Source organism: Apteryx rowi, unplaced genomic scaffold (assembly GCF_003343035.1).
Source record: "Apteryx rowi isolate R43461 unplaced genomic scaffold, aptRow1 scaffold_110, whole genome shotgun sequence".
NCBI lineage: Eukaryota > Metazoa > Chordata > Aves > Apterygiformes > Apterygidae > Apteryx > Apteryx rowi.
This window is the reverse complement of record NW_020447309.1, coordinates 791,579-816,218: the sequence shown is the minus strand read 5'-3', so window position 1 is coordinate 816,218 and position 24,640 is coordinate 791,579.

The following is a 24,640-nucleotide window of genomic DNA, read 5'->3' as shown; positions in this document are numbered from 1 at the left end:
CCACCACTGCCTCCTCACCTCCCCACCTGATCCTTGTTTCTTCACAACTTTTCACTCATTCATCATAACTGTCACAGCTTCCTTTTGTGAAAGACCTTGAATGAACATCCACACTCTCTGCCTCTACTCACACAGCATGACATGAGGGCTCTGGAAACAGTACTGACTGAGCGGAGCCAATAGGACATACGTGCTGAGTGATGCCCAGCAGGCAGAGATGGGAACCAGAGTGGTCCAGAATGTCAGACAGAGGTTTTGATGCCCAAGACATCACCTGTCCCCTGCATGCCATCATTCTGGACTCAGCATAGGAGGAATAGGATGAGAGGCAACAGACACAAACTGAAACACAGGAACTTCCATCTGAAAATAAGGAAAAACTTTTTTTATTGTGAGGGTGACAGAGCCCTGGAACAAGTTGCCCAGAAAGGTTGTGGAGTCTCCATCCTTGGAGATATTCAAAAGCTGTCTGGACACAATCCTGGGCAACATGCTTTAGGTGACCCTGCTTGAGCAGGGGCCTTGGACTAGATGATCTTCATAGGTCCCTTCCAACCTCAACCATTCTGTGATTCTGTGTGAATAGATGAGACATTCATTACTTCCCTCAGAGAAATTGGTAAGAGCACTGAGAGAAGTCAGCACTCAGGATCCCGGGGCACACAGTAGGGATACCCATGGCTTCCCTACCTTTAGAGGCACAGCCCAGGTGAATGGCTCAGACTCGGGAATCCTCATAGAATCTTTTCTAAGCCTTCTCTCTGTTTCCTTTCATTCATTCCCATACTCCTCCCATGCACAGACATTCTCAAGTCACTGGCAGTTGTGGACAACTGTTTGCTAGCGAAGGCCAGCTGGTTAGCAGTCTTGTATACCACTGCAGTCCTGCCCTTCTATATGCACATCTATGATACTTGCTGATCCCAAACCTTTATCAGTGGAAAATCTATTCTTAGGAAAGAGTTGAGGAAGTGGGAAGTTTCTTTCTGATTCTGTAGAAATTTCTGTTTTTTCTGGTCCCAAAAAGGCAACTATCTGCTTCATCAAAAGATTTCTACTAGCAACCAATAAAAACAGCTGTCACACAGCTCAGACTATCATTTTCAGCACTAATTCCCTTGTGAAAAAGAATCCTTCTCAGTCTCTCATCCCTCTGTTTTCTGTCAAATTTAGGCTACTGTCATATGGGAAAGCCTTTCATTCTTCAGTCCATTATATCTCAGCTGAAACCCAAGGACAGAGCATTTATCACATGGCAGTTCTGAGGAAGGAGAAAGGGTGGTTTCCTAGTGGTGGAATAGCACACCATGAAAATGTAGGTGACCACAGCTGGAAGTACTGCCTCTTGCAGAGCTCTGTGTTGTAGGAAGGAAAAGAGCAAGGAAGAGACATAAACCACTAGCCAGGAGATTTCCAGGCCACAGTCACTCACTCAAATTGTAGTATGGTATCCAAACGCAGTAAAGATCCCAGCCAGGCCAGACATAAGTACTATCTATACCCATGTTGGTGAGGACACCAACTAACCAAGGTTGGGTCATTAGCCGCCTTCATAATCACCCCCAGCTCTGCAGACCAGGACTTCGGCCTCTCTCATTCAAGGTTTTCAGGAAACCTCCATGTCTAGCCAAAACTCAACAGCCTGCCCCAGTGAGCCAACCAGCCACAGCCTCAAAATATGAATACGTAGGCAATCCTTGCATGGCTAAACAGGATGCTGAAGGACCAGTAGCAATATTATACCTGCCTAAAGAGAGTGGAGAAGCTCCTTGGTTAGATTAATAATTGGTAGTCTGGCTAGTCACAGCACTGGAGGGTAGGCTTTCAAAACAGTGGGAAAGACAAGGTTCTCCCATACTTTAAAGTATGTCATACACAACCTCCAACACTAAGAACAGCAGGAGGGAAAAGTCAGTTGCTGAACATGGAGGAGACATCTCAGCTGAGCACCAGAGACTTGCACTGAGGAGGAACAAGCTAGAGTTCAAAGGGAACTTGGCCACATGAATTCCCTTGGCATAGAGAAAGCATCTACTGGAAACATCAGAAATTCAGGGGTGGGACAGATGTCTGCAGCACTAGCATAGGTTCAGGTAATACCACACCCAGTCTGCCATGGCAAGCAATTGATCAATAGTAAGTTGGCAAATGTGTCCCCAAATGTGTCCCCTCACATCAAAGATACTGGATCCCCAGAGGAACTAGTACTAAGTCACGAAATAAATCATAGCACAAAAATTCCCTATCTAAAACGTCCTAGATGGATAGGTAGATGAATCCCTCATGAGAGAGTTTTGCCACAGCAGGACTGCCATAAAACTATGCCAATATGTGTGCTGGAAGTGTGATCCGCAGTGCTACCAGCAAAACTACACTTGTTTCTGGTCAAAAAAACCCACGTGGGCAAAATAATCCATGCCAGACAATAATTTTGTAAATATACTAGTGATTACTGCTACCATAGGTCCATCTTTTTACAGATCACACCTATGCAAACTTCTGAAGCCATTGGAGGAAGTCTCTTGCATAAAACACAGCACTGTAGTTAATTACAGGTTGGACATAATTAGGCATCTTTAGCCCTTCAAGGGGTAACTAATAGAGGTAGTGGACATCTTACATGTATTGCAGAATTTTTTACAGATTTCTCAAAAACACTGACTTTTTGGGCCAACTTATATGGTAGGCAAAATTTTCTGAAAAACAAAAAATAAATATATTCATGGCAGCTAAGAAATCTGCATACTTTTGACCAACATTAGAAAAGAAATGTAACACTGGTTGTTTCTCCAGGATATGGGCATTTATATGAGATCCTGAAGAGAAGGAGTTGATCTTTCTGTTCTAACTGGTTTGTTTTTTTCCTTTGAGACAAACTGCTTAGTACTTTGTGTTGTAACACGCATTATAAATGTAATAATACCAGAGCTCTAATTGGCTGCATTTCTGACAAACAAATCAAAATTAAAATGTAACAGCAGTACTGGGAAGGACAAGGTGCCAAAACTGGAAAGGAAAATTCCATTGAAGACAATGGAACTGATTCTTACTTAACTTAATAGTAATGTCTATCAAGAGTAATTGATGCTGAATTTAGATAAGTTACACAAGGGGAGGAGAGGGAATGGGAGGAGAGGGAATGGAGAAGGAGAGGGAAAAGCAGCTTTCAGAATTCCAGACTATAAAAGATATCCAGAGCCAAAAAAGAATTCCTTACTGACTTTCTATTGCATTCACATTTGGGCAACAATTTCATTCATTTCCATAAAAACTTTGCTGTGTAGAAGCTTCATGAAGACGAAATATTTGATTGAGTGTATTATATTTGCAATAGTGACTAGAGCAGCCAGTAAGAAACAGTTGCTGCAATGAAACATATCCACTGCAAAAAAGGACAATAATAGGGAGAGGAAGAAGTTGCTGGTTTTCCATGATCTTTTTCATTCTCTTGCTCTTTTTCATTTATTTCCTCTTTTGTGACAAGGAACAAGATTGACCTGCCAAGTTCCTGTTCCAAAGTGGAGAATATTGTCCTGAACAAAATTAGGCTTTGGTTCATTTTAATCAAACTGTGGGAAGTCATTACACAGACTGTAACATCTAGTTTTGAGAATTTTGCTCTCCTTCCCTAGGCCTCCATCTCCTGAGAATCCTACCCTGAATTTCAACCTCTTCAGCGTTCTCAGTCAGCATAGCTGTCTCTCTGGGTCATGGAAAGTTTATATACGATGCTGGCCAAAGACTACTGGCAACCTGAAACCTTCTGCTGAGTATTTCACACACACATTTGTATAGCTCATCAAGCTTCAAGAGCTGTCCCTTGACTATACTGTGCTCACAGCTCACAGTCCAGGGCTGCATTAGCACATCTAATGTATAAAATACTTCTTCTTCCTGTTCCAAACCCAGCATTTCAGCAGAGAGGATAAGAGTACTATGTCTGCATTTCTCTGCCAGTGAATCATGAAGGGAATGGAAGGACATCTATAATGACAGAGAGCAGAATCTCAGTTCTTTTTTACTGGTGGTGCTGCTTCTATATATCAACTGCTCTGACTATCAGCACCCCATATTTTTACCTCACTCTGACTGCTTCACTGCTCTGACTGAAAAGGGTCTGGCAACTTCTCAGAGGTACCAAAGTAGTGATATTCTCATTAAGTAATTCATATAGATAGTTTTCTGATCTCCTTTGCCTCTGATGCTGGTGCCACAGTTTATAGTTCATACTTCAACCTTGTTTTTCTGAATTCAAGTATTTTCACAGTATTAGAATGTCCAAACACAAATGTCATATCAATCTGATAAATCATTGTTATTCAAGTTTTCCTCTAAACGATCAGAATCAATCATGAGCACTTCAAAAAGGACTGTCTCTTCTAAGTGAAAAGCTGGTCCTCTGCACTCTTAACACCAGCAATCCCAATGGAAGCAAACCAAGATCACATAACACTGCCCAACCCAAAATATGAACTAGACCAGAACAAATCACAGCTGACGTGGCCACCCAGAAATAAAATGAGAACAGAGTCACAGCCAAACCTTCATCTGTACAGTCTCTGAATACTAAAAAAAAAAAATCTGTTTTCATTTGGTTTCTAGCAGAGGGTTTTTTTAATGTATCAACAGGGCTATGTTCTTTTTCAGTCATCTGTGTGACAGGATCACAAGAATGATATAACATTAGAGATTGTTCTCTTCACCCCAGAAAAGTTATATGGCCTTCTTTAGGAAAAAAAAGGGGGTGGAGGGGAAGGAAGCCTGTGTTTGAAACTGAAGGAAGGAAAGAATGTAGCATTCTCATTTCTTCACTGTAAATTTATTTTATTGCACTTAAACCAAAATGTCAGCACATACTTCATTTTCAGTTACTTTTATATACTCTACTATACAGCCGTGATTTCATGTTGCATTTCAAAAATGTGTTCCCTCAAAGTGTATTTTTAAACAGCAGAAAATGTCACAATTTGTTCACCTGAAGAAACAAGCAATGCTTATGGTCCAGGAACTTTCTGAACAATTCTTGTATATAAATGGCTGTACAAATGGTGGTACAAAATCTCCTGGGTTTTGTCTGTAACAGCAAGCAGTAATGGAAACTTCAGAAAAAGATCCAAGAAACCCTGAAATAGTTCTAGGGTAGACTAAGGGGAGTTTCTTCCTTCCCCCCAGATAACTATGTCCTAGAATATGAAAATAACTTTTTTTGAAATATGACCTATCTATATAAATGTTCTTTTTAAAAACAGCTCTTGGCTGTTGGGTTACTGTTGTTGTTGTTGTTGTTGTTGTTGTTGTTGTTGTTGTTGTTGTTGTTGTTTAGATAGCTCTTGGAGGCACTGACCTCTTGTAGCTATGGATTTCCACAAGTCAGCCATACATTATCATAAAAAGGACCTCACACATGCACATGACATTTTGTGAAAGAAGTGATAGGTATGAGATGATATGAGATTTCATTGGCACTATATTTTAAAAACCTGCATAGCTCTATCATTTCTTCACTACTTATAAGTATATGAGGCCACTAAGTCTATATACGATACTATTAAATGAGCAATCATATTAATTTTACTTTTTTACAGTATAAAACATGAAAAGAGTGTGTATACCTGCACATGCATACACATGGAGGCTAGGTATTTAAGTCTGAAATTTGGTAGCTCGTACATTCGTAGTACTTTATATAATTGAGGTACTAGAGAATGTTAATCTATATGACTGACAGGTCACTATATTTATATTTACACAACAGAATATGGCAGGTTTAGGTAATTATGGTATCAAATCAAATACCACTCTTTTTAAAAGTACTGTAATATATATTTTCATGGCAAGGTCACTGATTTGCATTTAGAGAGCTTCTACATTAGGCATTACTGAGGTTTTTCTTTTAACTGCTTGAGTGCTGCTGGTTACTGCAGGTGCTTTACAAGCTGTGCTTACCCCTCCGTGGAGCTGCTGAGCGCTGCAGGGGCACGACGAGGTGCCCTGGCTCCAGCGGATTCCTAGCGGAACAATAGCAGCTGCAATGGAGGGAAGCATTAAAGGACCTTCTACAGTGCTTACTTTAAAAACTCCATTCAGGTAAAAGCTTGTGACATGAGGGCACAGAAGGTATTTAATCACCTGGCTGGCTCTGTGTTTAAATACACAGCTACGTAACCCCCARCTAACACAAAAAAATGGACCTTAACAATTCAGACAAATTCTGAAGCTAGCACTACCTGCAGATCAACATGTGCCGTTATATCTGAAAACAGAAAAAGGCTCTCCATCCTCAGCTCATTCCATAACCCTGTAAGAGATGTATGTCTGTAAAGTCTTAGTACAAAATGGATAGCATTTGAGTTCTGCAGCAAGTTTCGAAGATTCTTCATTTTACTTATACCAAAGCTAACATTTCTAGAAGTCAGAAGTTGTAACAGAGATATATTTAATGTAATGCTTATATTATGCAATGGCTAGATAAAGTTTATTAAAACTACCTCTCATGTTCCAAAAGAATGCTGCTGCATTATGTAGCTACCTTAATGTTCATCCTGTTATATCTCTGGTTGCCATGGCAATATCCTCCTAGGTATTTGTAAGGTCACAAAAAGAAGAGCTAACCCTCTTACTCCCAGAATAACTAATGCAGCTCTGTTACTGGCTTGATGTAAATAGTCTCAGGTGACAGCAAACTGTACATATAGTCAATTACTGCTGCTCAAAGGAAATGATTTGTTGTAACAGCCACTGTTCAACCTCGGTGACATCAATGTTTCTATGGCAACAGTTGCCTCTTGCACGGCTTCGAATTGAGTATTGATCAGACTGGGGCTGGCACTATTTCAGAGACTTGCTACTTTTCTGTGTGGCAATTTACAATAGGAACTCATAACATCACTGTATATTTCAAGCCCCAAGGAACCAATTTAGCAGACAGTTACAGTAGAATATTAGCAGAGGTCAATAATGGAAGTCTGATTATAGTCCTAGGACAATTACTCAAGGCTTTTGTTGTCTGCCCTCTCAACGTTCCACCAGCTATTAGAATTTGCAAATAATAATATTCATCCCCAAAGAAAGTGCTGAATTCATTCATCTTCTATTTTAAACTTTATCTTTCATTGTTACGTTATCTATCAATAAAATTATTCAGCTATATTAGCCAAGCTCTGACCTCTCAGAAGTAAATAACTATTGATCAAGAAGTGAAGCTCTGATGGCATACTACAGAGCTCCCATTAATGGTCTCACTGGTGCAGCAGGTAAGGTGATTCTTCCAGGAGAGCAGACAGTGCAGACGCAACAAAAAACCTGGGGCAATTCCTAACAGCGCACAAGAAGGCACAGAACCGCTAAGCAACGCTGCCGCACGGGCTCCTCTTCCAGTTCTGCCAGCAGGGAAACAGAAAAGCTTCTGTGAAATGCACGTGTTCCAGAAATGGCACAAAGAAGGGCGATTCATTTTGCAAGAGCTATTTTACATCTCCTGCACGCAATCTTTGCTTCAGCGCACCCTCACATCTCAGAGCGGACTCGGAACGCTTCCATGTCACCCTGACTCTCCTTTGTGAAAACAGACAAGCCATGATTTCTTTGTGTTAAATGGCAAGAATGGCCAACCGCAGGATTACTTAAGAATCAGTGAAAAAAAAAATAGTGCTGAGAATGTCAAGAGGATTAAGTTACTTTAAGAATGCTTCTACTTTATTTCTTGTGAACAGTTCCAACTGAAGAGATTACTTGCCTCTTAATTTTAAAAACAACCTATACAGTAGCAAAATTAGTAACAAATCATAGGCTCCTACAGTAATTTCCCTTTATGCTCTAATTACAGAAATGAAAAAAATCTTTGTGTTGTTCACCATAAAAAAGAATTTGCTTCATTTGATTTGTCTTACTGTATCCATTCGCAGAATTAGTGCACCTGTTATCATGAAGCACTTTGAAAAATACTTACCTTCCTATACTTCCCAGCTATTTGCAAAAGGAGTTTTATGAGAAGCAAAGTTTGTCTCCTGGTCTCCCCCCTAATTTAGTAGGTCAAAACCAGAGATTTTAGTTCAGGCCCTTTCCATGTAAATTGTGCCTCAGACACACATACATTTTCATTGAAATCAATAGGAGTCAGACATATCAAAGGAGGAAATTATCCCCTTATTGAGTCGTCTTCTCCCAAGGAGATTTATGCAACTCCTACACAGAGATAATGCAGTTAATTACATTCTTCTTCTAGTGTATCAGTGGGAAAATAGGATCCAACCAGCAGGGATATTAAGGAGACAAATTCACCAGGAATTGAGAAAATCCTTTCCTCACTCCCAAAAGACAGGGAGAAACATCCAAGCTCAGCAGGACCTCAATGAAAAAGCTAGAAGGAATGAAGAGAAAAGGAACAGCTCATTTAGGAGAAGAGTAAGATTCTCAGTTTGTCACTGTTCTCATTTAACATGTTTGTTATTACCTCCGCAAAGAGGGTCAAAACGTTCAAGCAGTGACATCAGCAGGATACCCATGGCAGCTTCCCCATCTTTTTCCCATTAGATTCAGGCTATGCTGTTTCCTGTCTGTTTCAGTGTCTAGCCAAGACTGGGGCCTGCATGAAACTGGTTGGCTGCTACACAGTCCAGAGAAGGCAGATGCTATATTGGAACAAGCAGACTGAAAGAAGGTGGAACACATGTAACTGCCTTGTCAGCAGAGGACCAATCGCAGCAACCTGAAAGTTTTGGGGAATCCTCTCCTTTGCTTATCGAAGAGAGGGAAAAAGAAGTCACAAGTGTCTTTCAAGTCTAGTCTTGATCAAGGATAATGCAAACTTTCCATTGAAGCTACAGAAGTTATTCAGGTTCCTGTCTGATGGAAAACAGTCATATGAATTATATGGAAGCGTCTAAGGACACTTTAGAAAATATGTGGTTAATGAAATGCAGATATGCTTTATTCCTGAACATATTGCAGAGAGTGAAGTGCACTACACTACTTCTACAAAAACAGCATAAACCACAACTTTGTGTTTGATTTATAAAAAGGGTAGCTGTCCTATAGTTTGGGATCATTTTCGTATGAGTGGGCTATCACAGCTAAAAACTGCTGCAGTGCTCAACTACCCCGACCATTACATGATGGAGGCAAAGCACACTGAGCAGAAGCACCAACTCAGCCCAGCTACTGTTTCTTGTTTTTGTGGGCCACTGTGAGGTTTCAGTATATATTCTGGTTTCCCCTGCAGATTTGAAGTTCATAAGTTGTACCATTCACTATGTGGTGTACAAGTGGCTAAAATTATGAGTCCACACTCTAAATAGAAAATGAGATAGAGTGAAAGAATCAAGAAAAAAAAAATCACAAACTTGAAAACTTTTTTAGAATTAATGCCAGTTGTTTCCTGTGAGAACTAACAACTGTATTGAGGGTCAGTTTGTAGGTTATTTTTTCCTTTTTCAGCATGGTCCCTTTAGCATCCTGAGCTGGACCTTGAAATGATTGAGGAAGAAATTGACCTCAGTGAATGCTGGGACAGACTTTTAAGGCAGTTCTGCGTGGTTCTGATCAATAAGTTGATAGTTTATGTTCTTAACTACAGTATCTTGATTTAAAGAGCTCTCTTGTAACCTAAGACATAGCAATCCTGTATTTGGATGAGCTACAGTGAAACAATGTTGAGACCATGAGCTCACCTATCTATCATTCTTCACGACAGTCTGCAGGTAAAAATTTAACACCCCATACTTTTTATCTTTCTGTATTTCACTGTACAATCRGCCATACTTTCTTTTCACCAAAACCTACTTGACAAAAATTGTAAAATGTGAAAAAGCAGTAAGTCTTTCCTGTTGCAGAAATACAATTCACATCAAGCCCAGCCTTTAAGTGAGTCAATCATCCATCTGGAAGACACAAGCTGTCCGAAGTCGTTTAGCCGGAGTGCTTTTCAAGGTTTTTGAATTTCATTGTGTGCTGAAATGACACAATACCCATCAGTATCAGCATTAGAAACTACTATTGCTGAGCCTCTGGTGTAGCAAGCAATATCACTTCTGTATACACTGAACTGCCCACATGCCCACACGTCATTTTATATTCTCAGCATTCAGTCTTGTTCACCAACTAGAAACAACTAGTTATATACCGAAAATGAATTTTGAATTCATATTAGAAAGAGAGAAACTCTAACAACTCACAGTAGCTATAAGGAAGGATATACTTTTCACTTGAGTAGTCATTCAAGAAAAGCTGCCAATCTTCTACGGTTTCACCATCCATAAAGAAGACTCTCTTTACTCTGAAGCAGAAACCAGTATAACAGAGGTGGACTTTTACCCTTCCAGCCTAAGCAACACCAGTTCTAGCCTTCTCACCTCTGAACTGCAGGTCAGAGAAACAGCTGTTAAAAGCCTGAGAGAGAAACAGGCATGTAAATGGCTCTCTTGTACCTTTGCTTGATGAAGAGTCGGAAAGGCACCATTCTCAAAACCTACAAATCCTCCCCAGCCAAGAGAAGCAGAAGTTACCTTTGAAACATATTTCTAAACTTCAGCTTACAGAAAACAAAAAACAACATAACAAGGGAGCTGACATACACAGCTATCAAGCAATATGACAAGGGATCTTGCATGCATAGCTGTCATGTAATATCAGACTTGATATAAAACTGTAGGTTGAATTTCCCCTGGAAGCTCAGAAGATGTCAATTCCCTTGCAGTTAAACGCTTATCACAACATAAGGGAGGAAAAGAAACTTTTTTTTAACCAAACATTTATTTTTCAGTGTTGTGCTTTAAAATGCTTGTGTAACAAAAATCTAAATTATAAAGGACATTTTGCCATTGTACCTCAAGAACAGGAGGAGAATCTTGCTGAAGCCTGCCCAGTAAGCAGTCCAGGATAAGCCTTCTCACAGCAAAAGCAATATAAATCCTGTCCTTTGGAATAACTGTAGTACAAAATTGATTTAACAGAAAAGAAAGCTCAGTTTCTCCATCTATAACTAGAAAGAGTAATAAATTAAAGATGGAAAATCATAGGAATATTCCATGTGTTTGATTTCAAACATGCTGTGTTTGTTACAAGCCTCTCAGAAATAAATGCTAAGACCAAGCAGGTTTTGTAACATTAGGAGCCCCTAAAGGATTGGCAATATGAAGAGTTTGAGAACTCCCCCCATTGAGTAGATTTTTTTCCTTAACACTCAACTGGGCAAGTGATTAAGTACTGTCAAGTAGTTCTTTTTAGGGCTTCCAAATAACTTGTTTATTTTGATTGGGGGATTTGTTAAAAGTAAAATTGAAAACTGAACAAGCTTTCATATGCTAAAAACCCCCACATTCCTAAATTCTTCATTCTGGCTTTGCTAACTTAGCTTAACACCCAATCCACATATTTCAAGGTCAGAAGGGACCACTGTGATCATCTAGTCTGAAGTGCTGCTCAACACAGACCATGGAATTTCACCCAGCAATTCCAGTGTCTAGCCAAGTAATTTGTGGCTGAACTAGACCATATCTTTCAAAAAGTTAGCCAGCAAGCTCTTCAGCATTTGTGGAACTTCATTTGCCTGAGTATGTTCATTTAGCTCACTTGAGTAAATGTAATTGTTTAGGCTTACAGTGTTCAGGGTCAAAACTCTAAGCAAACAAAACTCAGCTGCCAAAAAAACAAAAGTTTTCCATTATTAGTGAGGGAAGGCATTGTTTTGATTCATAAAGCTCTAGGTCATTCTTGCAAGATATATGTTTTCTTGAATTTGATAGGATCTGGGATATTTAGAGCTTTAAAAAATCCATCTCAGCAATGGCAAAAATCCTTTGGCTGACCTCACAGGCAAAGGCACACACACAAATCATAATTTCCATAGATTTTGGAAAGAGTGAACACCTGCCAGCCTCTAAAAAGTAATCCTGAAAGTGAAAAAAAAAAAGAGGGAGGGAAAAAAAAGGAATACTCAACACAGCTTTTAACTTTGGATACAAAGACACAGCTTCCCCACAAATGAAGGGAAATCTCATCTACCTGTTTAAACCATCATCTAACCCATTTGCACAGACTGAAACATCTTTATTTTATCCTCTTTATTTAACTGTGTTCTCAAATCCCTATTGAAGAATAAGCACGTTACATTTGAAACACTCATAGTTTGGGCACAATCCAAACCAGGGCTTTGGCATGGGCTCATCTCTGAGTGCCACAGATCTCCATTTCAGTAAATCAGGGCCTTGCTTTTGTAGAAGTTTCACAATAAACATGTCATCTTTTCCTGAAAGGCAAAACAAGCCCAATTTCTTTATGGAAAGAATAGGAGCAAAAGAAATAGCAGTAGAAATGACAAAGCACTGTAATAAGTCAGAAGACACAGGTTCTGCTGCCAACTCTGCTACCAATGTGGGAATCTCTTCCTTTTCTCCATGCCTTGTTCCAAGGTTTGATTTGGAAATCTAATTAATATTGCAAGCCTAATTAAAGTCATAAGCTTTCCAGAGCAAAGTCTATACTTTTTGCGACCGTACTTGCATGTAGTACTACTAAGTACTAGCACAAGTACCTAAACGTTGCTTGTTGTTTTTGTTAGAGAACCAAGTCAGACAAGAAAAGAAAGAAGTGAGGGGGGAGGTGATTTTGAAAGCAGGTAAGCTGATGGAATAGAAACATAAGTTGCTAAGAGCAGCAGACACGTGGGAAGGAGAAAAAGCTGGGAAAAATGTGAATGATGTTGAAGTGGATGAGACAAATGCTGCATGGAGATAAAAAGAAAAATATAAGCTTGTATTCAAATGGCAGAACAGTAATTCCTGACAGTGGTCTTTTGCAATGTGTTGCATCACTGTGCCACAGGAATAAGATGGATATTATGTGAGTTAAAGCTTTGAAGACAGCACTTTGCTTGCCAGTATGGAGCCTGCCTTCACCTTTATTACTGAAGGAGGATGTTTTTATTTGCCTAGTGCAATGCATTATATCCATAAATTCCATCCACTCAGCAAGTCAAATTAATGCTAACCTACAAGATACATTACGTATGGGTTTAAAYCAGTCATTTTTTAAGATATACTGCGACCTAGTTCCTATCCAGGTTTCCAATATATATTCACTATTCAAAATAGCCAGCAAACAGTCTTCAAGATGTATTGTTTGTTGAGGTGTCTCACCTTTGCCAGCAACGCAAAGATGTAAAGAGTACAAGCTCTAATTTGTGTGGCTCCATGATCAACACCAATGAAACTGAGGGCTGCCAAAACATTTCAGTGCCACGAGAAAATGCACCCAGCTGAAACTCATTAGAATTAGTCATATAATAGTAAAACCTAGTACTTTCCATCATGAGTGGTTTGCACTGGAATTATGTGACAACGAAAAACCTTTTCAGGTGATAGCACAAAAGGAAAAGCCAATGAATTATGTTTGAATGTTTAATGGCGTAGAGCAACATTAAGGTCTACTTAATGGTGATGTGCAAATTTTTTCCCACTTATCAAATCCTCCTATTTTACAGAATATTAAGCATTTGTGTACATAATCAATTGTACATTACAATATGTACATTATCAGTTATCAAAAATAATTTCAAAATAACAAGCTGATTCCTGTGGTTGTAGAGCTAAACCTAGTACAATTCCTTTAGATGAGAGGGGGGTGGGGAAGGCAAAAGGAAAAAAATAGTAGGGAAAATTCAGAATACAGAAGTTTCCCTGGAGGGGATGCAGGATGTGGATACATTTCTACAGCATGTGCCACTCCTTTGTCAATATTTACCCAGCAAATGGAATGATAATGTGCAGTCATTACTGAACTCAGCCTTCTAAAAGAATAGTTTTTGGCTCTTGATACAGTTGCTTTGTGTAAATTATGCCAGGGATTATGCTTGGATTGTGCCACTGGCATAGTTATTTCGATCTACGTCTTGTTTCCAGATGGTTCATCTGTTTGTTTTTTTAATATATTCAAGATTCATTGTGTTTGCCACAAATTTACACATTTTTAATGTTGGTTAGTTAGATAAATCTGATCTTAGACAAAGGATAAAGAGCTAACATCTGTAAGTTTTCATGCTAATGCTAACTTAAAAATTTCCCTAAACAGTGAAAGCACAATAACGTTTTTGAAAGATTAGGCAAACATTACAGATTTTCTTGCTCATCAGATACTATATGAAGCAAAACAGATCTGCTCAGTTTTACCAAATGATTTCTTCTAGTGCAGGAAGCCAAGACATGCATGAAGCTAGTCATAGCCCATATTTTTTTCTGCCAAGTTTCAGACCTTTGCTCTTATGATTGGAATAAAAATGTTCACGTAACAGGATAGATTCATATAGTGGTCCCTTTTATAGCACTTTATAGCTTTTATTACTGCTTTGCCCTCATGGACAGGGAAAAAGGTAATCAACAATAGGTCTTAACTCCACGCTGTTTCTTCAAGATTTCATAGTGGAATTCTATAGTGTCACCTTATTTTCCCACCATGTTTTCGGCCCACTTCTTATGAGACTGTTCACAATGGATAAAAAAGAAACCATTGTTTCTGCAACAGTTTTGCATTTTCGTTACACGTTTTTAGGCACAGGAGATGTTAAGGGCATCTGCCAAAGTAAGGACACCATTGTACTGGCTATTGCCTACACACAGCTTGTGTTCCCAAGGCCCATGGCCTAGTTAGGCAATTGAGGTAAATAATTACCAACCCAGTTTGCAGGTAGAAAATGAGCATAGGAGGGTACTTGCCCAGGTCAGACATCAAGACTTTGGGAGACATTCAAATGGAGCTCAAATATCCTGAGCTACAGTCCAATGCAGCCTACTTTTTTCCAGTATAGATCACACTGGCAAAGACATGGGGAGAAATCTGGAACGTTGGGAGTTTTCTCTGTTTTCTCCAATTTAGGTACACAGGAACATATGTTCAGAAAAACTGCTCTAAAGGTATGGGATCAGACTGCTTGACTTCGTGGCTGTTATGCATCATACTCACAAAAACGGATTGTAACTGTGTTAAAATCATATGATAAATCCAAGAAAGTGATATGATTCTTACATAAATTTTCAAAAAATTGGAAACCATCTTTTTTCTGATTTTAGCTACAATTCAATAGTATACTCCTTAGACTGGTACAGAAGATGTATTATAAAAGGAATTTGAGTAACATATTAGAGAATTTTTCCCCTGTATTTGATGTTCAGCCCTGTTGGAATTGCACTACAATATCAGAATGCAGAAGAAAACTGTCATTTTATCTGGCATGTATTTTTAATAAATTTATAAATATGAAAGTATCTGAACTCAGCATTCATACGAAAAATGAGTTTTCCAAATCCAAGGATTCAAAACTCTGAGTCAGGAAAGTCCCAAGAAATAATAAAATATTGGGGTAAATTTCTTGATTTTTTAATCTTACAACATTTATATTTTTAAAGTTTGTTCTATAATGATGAAGAGCTAAATGTATAGATATGGTCAGTATGGAAACCGTTTCAGAATTTAGAGTACCTAAGAATTTCAGAAAAGCATCAAACTTCATGAGTTTTCAACAGCATATGAAAATGTGGAAGATGAACAAACACAGAAAAATACGAAACAAAATAAAACCATGAGATCACCCTGTTGCAGATGATTATAAAGCCAAAGTTTTTGTTAAACTGGATAGAAGGATGAAAGTTTTTAAAATTTGTTATGCACAGACTTGCCAAAGTCTGTTTAACTAGAATATAGTTGACTCATATGTCATATTTTTTCCTTCTTCTGAAGTACAGAAACCAGAGCTTAAGAACCACTGGCTTGGTTTACCACTGAAATTCTGTATTCCTGGACATATGCAGAGCCTAGAAGATAATCTATTCACTCTGTTCACAGGAGCTTCCTGGGTGAGTTTTCTCTTTCCCACCAGTTTTCTCTATACTGAAGCTTCTTTAAAATAAAATAGGGATAAAGTAAACAAATTACAAACCAATACATCTCCTACATCCCACCGTACATCCCACGAACATATCTGCAACTAAGTTGTCTTTAATTCGTAAGATTCAAAATGGACCTTTACTCCATAAAACTCTGCAACATGTTAAATTAACATTTTTATTGGAATATTTTTCCTCGACATCTTTCATCTGCTGAAAAATATAGTTAGTGCGAAGCCACAAATACTATGCTCATTAGATTTGCCTAATGGATATTTATGAAAAACTGATCTATAATATTACAAAACACTGACTGCTTTTATAGAAAGCATTATTTTCCAAAAATAACTTTTTAAGAGAAAATATTTTGTCCAGCTCTTCCCAGAACAGATTGCTACAGAAGTTATTGCTTGTGACAATATGACATTATATCCCTGCAAACGACATATGCAGAGACCTGTTTGTCTCTCCTCTGTGCTGGTATTCTGCATGGCATTCTTCCATGCAGCATACTATCATCCAAAATTTTGCAGCTGACCAATTAGTTACCATCCATATTTGCAGGCATAACAGTTTGGGTTAAAGTCCTACAGAGAGTATAACAGCTCAAACAATATCCAGAAAGAAGAAAGGGAAAAATACATAACACTCTCACTCCAGATATCCATAGCAAACATCGCCACCTTCCTCACATTTAGTACTATTTTCTGCAGAAGTCATAATGTCTAATTTTTATTTGAATAGACAAAAAGGTTAATAAAAAAGCAAAATGTCGATTAACTGTACCTTTTTGCAATGTTTCTTTAAATTACCTGATATTTATGGTGCATGAGATCTATTCAGAAACCTCCTGCCGTGTACAGTATTAAAAAAGCTGTTCTGTTAAATATTGGGCCTCATCTATACATTCCAATGCCTCAAGGTTTAACATTGCTGAAATTTTGCAGATTACATTAAAAAACACAGGCTTCAAGAACATGACTCGCATTTCAATCATGGCTCAGATCTAAATGTTATTTTCCCAACAGAAGGTGAATTTTGTTTGATAAGATGTGATACAGCAGAGTAAATACATTACAAAGCAGGCAGATAAATGTACACATACAGACAATTCTAGTAATCTAAGAATACTGGAGTATTTGATGGGATTTTCTATGCTGGGCCAAAAGGGCATGTGCAGAAATATGCTGGGACTGCAACACAGTTTGAATCACCTGCTCACAAACTACGCTGGCCAATGAAGAAGTATTATAGATGCTCTTCCCTTACATGTAGCTCCTTTTCTGCTACAGGAAACCACAGCATCATTCTTTACATCAAGACCTCATAGGAAAATAATATTAACTTAACTGAAGCAACACTCTCACTTTTAAAATTCTCTCTCACTTTGAAAAGAACTAGAAGAAACAATGTACTCTAAGTTTTGTGTCTTGCTTTCACAACCAAATTTTGTTGTATTACAAAAATTCAAAAAACTGATCTGCATGGTGTAGCTGTTTGTAGAAAATACTCCGTCATAACCTCAGATTATAAAGTGCCCCAAGTTTTGTTAGCAACGTGAAATGACATTTATCCCCTAGTTGTAGCATTCCCACTCCTACTGCATTATCAACTAGTGCAAAAAGCCAACCATGAAGCAGAAACCAACCTCAGTGCCCTGGCCCACGTCAGAGGAAGGATTATACTCCAGTGTAGATCACAGTTTGACAGAGGTCACTCTCCTCACATACTGCTGCATTTTCATACCTAGCTCTACTGTAGCCATTGCCTATCAAGGTAGTGTCTCCATATTTTAGCTATCTTCATGCAATATGCATTCCTTTATGGAACATGTACTAGCCATTCATTTCTACTTCCTTCTCATTTACCCATTACTTCCACCTATCAGCTCTGGTAACACAGTTCCCTCTCCTAGCCCTATCATCTTCCCAGGCCTCACATCTACTTGAATCTTTCTCCCTGAAAAAATGCTACCCTGCAAACTAGACTGCTAGACATGTATTCTCTCATAACTTTCCTAAACTCATTATTAACTTGTTAGTTGGTAACTAACTACCCAACCTGCACAGTTTAAAAGCGGCAGCCCCTTCTCATCACCAGTTATATACCTCAGCAACAACCCACAGTGGAGGAGGTTTAGGCTTCTCCTTATTGGTTTTAACAGAGTTTGAATGTATTTCCATGTTTAGAAAGTCTGGTCAGCTATGGCAGCAATCAGACAAGTTGGATGATTGGTCTGCCATTATCCAAGAGATTATATACATTGCAAAATGATTACAGTAAAAGTTACAAAAACCTACTAGGAAGAATTTCCTGTAGTAAACATTTTCAGGAAGATTAGTGTTGCTCTTCTTCTGGTTAGAAGCCACCAGTTACAGAAGTGTGTTTTAATGTTTTGGAAGATTTCTTTTTTGTTCATGTGTTTACACCTAGAATAAGAGGATACTGAGGTGGGGCTTAAGAATGACCTAATCCTGAATTAATTTTTTCAGGTCAAGTGTTAAAGCCTATCCCTGACTGAAGAACAACTGGAAATGCATGCAGAGTTCAAGTTCTGCTGTTAAAGTCAAAAGTTGATCCTGTTCCTCCTGTTGATCAAGAACCTGTTGTTAAGTAGCATATAAAGCCAGCTAGTTTTTGCTGCAATTCCTTTAGTTTTCCACGTTATTAAATTTCAATCCTTCTGTTGGAAACACATTAGAAAATGAGAAATAACTATTAGCTTCTTGTAATCTCCATCTCCCTAGTCATAAAATAGTAGCAAATGTTGGACAGGTTTGTTAAAATTTCCTTCATACTCCTATAAAACCCTTAGGTTTAATTGGCAGAGCCATCTCTTTGGTCTTGTAGAGTGGTTCTGGAATTTCGTAATCCTGACAGGTCTGTCAGACGTAATGAAGTCAAAAGCCACAGTCCAGCTGCYGAGGACTGAACAGCTCTGCAAACAAGCTCAAGCAGTGCTGTTCCTCAGTACTTTAGTTCTAGAAAGCCTGTATTAAGCAAGGAGGCCATACGCTTGCAATTGTGTCACCTAAAATGCTGTGTGACTTGTGAAGTCTGGGCAAACACCAGTGGACATCCTATTTTTCCAAAAGTATTTTCTAATCTATTGTAGACATAGGAAATGGAGGCTGAGAAATATTGTCAGCCTTTTAGAACTGCTAAAAAATTCCTAGAGCTTCTTTGCACATGCATATTACTAATCAGTGGCAACGTTAAGAGTTGAATGTTACATTTGCAATTACATTGATAAAGTTTGGGATCAAGAGTGAGGGGAATGGGAGGTTAAATCAAGCCCTTAGTAAAATAATTAAATCACAAAGAAAACTTTGGACCTAAAACAATGAAAATGAAGGGCCTCAAGCCCAGGAATCTTTGGTCCCTACTCAACAGCCTCCGTTTCAAAGCTTAAAAAAAGAACAGTTGTTTTTGCAGCTACAGAAGCATGTTCACCCGTCTTGAAACAGTGCATTTGCAATTCATCAGTTAACATTCTGTATTAGATAATGAGACATTAACACTGTTCACCTGCACTGTGATGAAAATATCTCCACTTGCCATTTGAATAAGGAAGCAAAAGAAAAGGAGCCCACATGTTGTTTTAAATATCTATCAATCAGCTCACAATGGCGCATCACAGTGAGAAGGCTGAATAGAAATGCAAAAAATAGTTGTTTAATGGGGAGAAATAAAGTAAAATTGTTCATAGTGGGGCAGTAGGTTCTTACAGGCGAAGTAAATTACAAACAGATTTCTCAATGACATTTTAAGACYTCATATTGGATTCTTATATACTGTTCAAAAATCAATTTTGCATGGAATTTGTGTGAATGTTCCATTATTAATGAAGCAGCAGTAGGCAACTCTGGCTGCATTCTCACAACAGCAACACCTGATGGGGAAGGACGCTGCCAGGCATAAGCCATTACTCAAAAGACTCAGCCCGGCAACCCTTGCACACCAAATCTCTGTCTGGGCCTGGGACCTTATTCTATCTGTAATCAAAAGAATGTCAAAGGCCAGGGAGGTGACGAACTACTGGTACACCTCTGCAGGTCTTCTCTTTACCTGGCCCAAAGCAATTTCATTTGCATGGGTATTAAATTTATACAATTAAATTCAAATTGAATTTCTCATAGAAACTGATTAGAAAAGTGTATGGGGATTTTAAAAAAATGTTTACATAGATACAGAATGGGTATAAATTACTTCCTATTGTTTATATCATGCCGAGAGGGTCAAGTTGTTTACTGAACAAGTCTCATTTTTACCTAACTCATTCTGGCTGCTGCATCTTTCCATATCATTTATGTAGCTGGTATGTTTTTTATTTTATGATTAACGATCAGAAAAGGGATATCTTTATTCTACTAATGTCATGTAATTCTCATCTATCTTGACTTACAATTCCCACTATACATCTGATCTTCAATTTCTATATGCATGAGATGACTCCAGATCTCACTCTAATTTAGGACAGCACTGAAGCATATGTTTGATTTTAAGCACATGTTTAAGTGCTTTCACAAACAGACCAGAAATGAGGCTTTACAGCAAATTTATGAAGGAGAAAAAATGCAGAGCCAGATAGAAAATATTGAAGATTAAGGTGTTTTACAAAAGTTAGCAGGCAGATCTTTAGGAGGGACCACTGTTGCCCTCAAAAATATCACCGCTTAATTGCCCAAAGTTTATGTGACCAAGTTTTTCTTACCTTTTAAATGAAGAGTTAAGTGCTCTTTCCCACATTTGATGAATTTACTTCTGTAAAAGGAAATAATATTTCTGTACTGACCCTTATGTTTACAAATTGGCAGTGAGAATTTCCTGATAAAGTCCATCTGAATAGGAAATTCCACATACTAAAGAAAAATATCATAGCCCAACTTTATTATATAGTATATTAAATAATAGGCAGAGAAATCTGTGTACCCTGATTGGCTAACAGATAAAATCTGAATAGTGCCTAATACAACATAATTCATTGTTCAGAATTTATGAGACTCATCATCATTTAATTAACAATATAAATATTAAAAAACATTTTCTAATAAAATTTTATAATTGTAATAAGACACTCCACTACATGAGTTATGGAGTACTAATTCACACCCAGTTGTGTTGAAACTGGGCATGAATGAATAGGTCATAATTCACACCTTGTCATGTCCTAGTGCTGAAAAATAAAAATGCAGACAAAATAAAATGGAAAAATACCTTCCAGAGACAAATTAGCTAAAACCCAAGTTATTAATATAATTTATTGTTCCAACTTTTTATTAACCAGTTTCCCAGATACTACATGGAGCTTGATCTTGTACTCCTTACATAGGGTTAACACCTGCTTCAGCAGCCATTGATGTGACTATGCTGACTTCAGAGATCTTGCCAGTAACATCAGTGGAGATACTCTGATTTACACCAGCAAATAACTTGGCCGATTAGCTTCAAGAGCAATTTTTCTAGTGAAAGGACTCCAAAATGATGGATCTTATCAAGTAATTAGGCTGACTGACATGTTTTCATAAATTCAAATCATAAATTGATTTGTCAAAACCGCAATTTGACCAGAATGATAAAGGAGTCTTAGTTGAAATAGACTAATATTTATGGTCAAAAAAGGGAGCAAAAAGAACAGAAAATGCAGAATGTTGTTACAGTTTCTAACTGGAAATTTTTGATTTTTCATTTCAAACTGCTGTTTATTTTTAATTTCTGAACATTTTTTAAAGTGCATACACATTAAATAAAATATTCCCATTTGTTCTGTGAACCTGAATGTCTCTTATTTGCTAGCTCCAGTAAGAATAAGTATTTAAAACACTCTATGTGGGCAAAGTTTCTAGAGGCTAAACTCGTATGAATTTGGGGGATGCTTGAATTTGAATCAGGGTCAGACTTGGAAATTAGCCATTTATTTCTGGAATGACTGAGACTAAGCTTCATCTCACTCAAGAGAAAACACAGTGATCCAACCAGTTTCACTAAAGGCCCTCTCAGAATGTCTCTCTTGTCTATGCACGAGGAGAGAATGTTACAACACGGAAATTCAGAGGAACTTGGGCTTGATTCTGGTTCCTGACTGAGTGCAACCAAAGCACACATGGATTTTATCTCTGCCCCATATGGGCTACATGGTGGTTTATCTCAAATTCACACTTGCCAGGTTTCCCCTGACACTTTGAGAAGCGCCCTCCAAGAGCGCGTCTTTCCCTTCTTCCCTCCTTTGCTTTCCTTTCATTCATTCTTTGTTCCCCACCTGTCCTTTGAGGCAGAAACTCCTTTAAAGATTGTGGAGAGGGAATGTAACCTGAGTCCATCTGACTGCCTGCCAGTCAGATGGAGAAGGAAGGAGAAGAAAGTTGCTACGTCAGCTGTGCCAACACAGGACCAAAACAGAGGTATCTTCTTTCAGATAACATGTACTACTTGCACAATGACTATCACATGACCCAAGTATTGCAGTCATGACAAATGACTGGACAGGCATCCATCCCATGATTTAGGATGGCTGCATCTTAGTCACATGAAGAAGGCACTTCCTATCATATCACTTCCCATATCCCTAGGGCTCTTGGGAATGAAATCAGACTGCAAGAACAACTCATCAGCATGTTACCCAATTTCTACGTGTCTGAAAAGTTCCACTAAATGAAGGGCTACATAGAACAACCAATAGTTCAAAATCTTCTGTTTAGCCAGATTCAGTCCTGAGTCATAGGCTGGGCTAAAGGATACCACAGACTTTGCTCCCTTAAGACACACTCCCTACTGCTGAAAAGCTCCATACTGCCCTTCCTCTCCAGCATGCTCTGGTGCTTATCTCATTTCCCAGAGATCTTCCTCTCCGCCTCGCCTTGCCTCTCCTATCCACAACAAACTCTCTGCAATAATTGGTACTACTAAAGTTTAAAGAGAACTGTGTGGCTACTCTGACTGTAAATCTGGATCCCTCTCACCCCAAGCAGAGAACTTGATGCAAGCTAGAAAACTCAGAGGAATGGATTGCATTAATTCAGCAATAACTCAGTCCTTGCTCAAACTTATGTGAGGTGTGGGAAGAGAGAGCAAGAGCACAGGATGCTATTTCTCAACATTGGTTCTTTGTATTACTAGGGTGGCTGAACATCAAGGGTGAAATCTTGGCCCTTGCAAAATTATTGGGAATTTTGCCATTGACTTCAATGGAGCCAGGATTCTACCCTGGGTGAGCTCAGTTCCCATATGTGCTCCCATAATGAAAATTAGGAATGATTCATCTGGTCGCATATGGAATCCATTTATGCATTATGAATAAGATTATTATTTAAAATGGAAGATATATGTAAATTAATTACTACTATTCATGCACGCATTGCACAAATCAAATATAAGACATGGGAATGAGATCATTCTTTACAGGCTCTTCTTCTTTCTATCTATATTAGATAAAAGTTTAAACAGTTTGTTGGGAAAGAGACTTACAGTACAGAGAAAAGGTAACCAGCAACCTATCAAATTCTTTACTAACTTTTATAATAATACAAGCCAGGTTACTCTGGTTCTGGATTTCCTGCTGCCTGTCAGTTTAAATGGATCTTTAACATCACTATAATGGCAGGTTTTCTGTTTGTGAATCAATTTTACTATTAAAAGAAATATATTTGAAGGAGTAAGAATGGAGAAAAAGCCGAAAAAGGGAATCTAATCCCTCATGACTCTGTACTGCCTGACCTTTCCCACCAGAAAAATGACTCTGCCTCTTTGGAAATGTGGCTCAGTGCCATCCCCACTGCAGACATGGTTTCAAACTGCCTTGGAATTGTGCCACGAGGAACCTCTGGCTTATTATACAGGACGGATGCCAGACAAACTGGCTAAGGTGTGGTTGGTTTTTATGGACTTCCAATTTGAAAGTTATGCTATACATAATGTGATTAGATCTGACTGGAATGTTATTCCTTATTTTCTTTTATTGAAGTTTAATTGTTTCCTTATTCTACTGTCATCTCTCCATTTGACTAACACTTGTGTATCACTGGTAAGATGTAATACTCAGCCTGTCTTTGTCTTTATATACCACTGCTCTGTGGACTCTTTTATGTTCCTCAAAAAAAAAAAAAAAGAAAGAAGGAAAGAAGAAATTACTTCAAAAGCAAATTCCTTTTTAAGTCTCAGTCCTAAAGTTTTTGCACAAATCCTGCCTGTAGCAGAAGTTTTACCTGAATGAGGGTTACAAGCCTAAGTCAATCATGCAAAGAGACCTCATTCTCACTAAAAGGCATACGCAGTTCAGGTGGCCATCACATTCAGTTTTTTAGACCGTATTTGTACATTCTAATCTGCACAAGTGGATTGCTGCACACATCCCATAGAACCCCATTTCCTCCAATAGATGCAGCAACCACATGATTTTATCAAAATGAAAGCTAAGGACCTTTGTTCATAAGGTTTTTCTGCTGGAATCAAAATTTGCTACCATGCAAAGACTTTATGTTTGCCATATCTGATTGAGCAAATTTGTTTGGCTAAACAAGATCCTGATATTAATGGTGAAAGAATGAGTTGCCTCTATGTGGTTTGGTGCCAGGAACATGTTCTGAAAACAAAGTATGTAACAGGTTTATGGATATTCACAATTTCTAAGGTCAAAATGAGAGACTGTTTATAGTCTTGGGCTAATTCAGGTGCAAATTTACTTCATGTCCTCTTCCTACTCGTACTGACCAATGGGGCATGCCATCACATGGCATGGTTTGTTTTAAGCTATACCACATCTCTCTGCCTCT